This window comes from Meleagris gallopavo, chromosome 7, assembly GCF_000146605.3.
Source record: "Meleagris gallopavo isolate NT-WF06-2002-E0010 breed Aviagen turkey brand Nicholas breeding stock chromosome 7, Turkey_5.1, whole genome shotgun sequence".
NCBI lineage: Eukaryota > Metazoa > Chordata > Aves > Galliformes > Phasianidae > Meleagris > Meleagris gallopavo.
In genome coordinates this window covers 15,779,261-15,779,582 of record NC_015017.2, presented here as the reverse complement: position 1 = coordinate 15,779,582, position 322 = coordinate 15,779,261, and positions in this window count along the sequence as shown.

Genomic DNA, 322 nt, shown 5'->3' with positions numbered 1-322 from the left:
CACCGCCGGCCCGGACGGGGCCCCCATGGGCTCCGCGCCCGGCAGCAGCCACCGGGGAGCCATCTCCCGCCTCCTCCGCCCTCTTCCTTCCCCTTTCTCTTCCGCTTGCATACTCGCGGTCATTGAGAGAGCTTTTTTTTTCCCCTAAATCGGACCCCTCAAAGAAACAATTCGAAACACTTAAGGATTTGTAGCTAGCGGTGCTTTTTGTTCGGTTCTGGGGGGGGAAAAAAAAAAAAAAAAAAAAAATTAGAAGTGGGAGGTTGGGGGCACATCGTGCCTGGAGGAGCCCTCTCTGATGCTGCAGCCTTGTTTTCTTTGC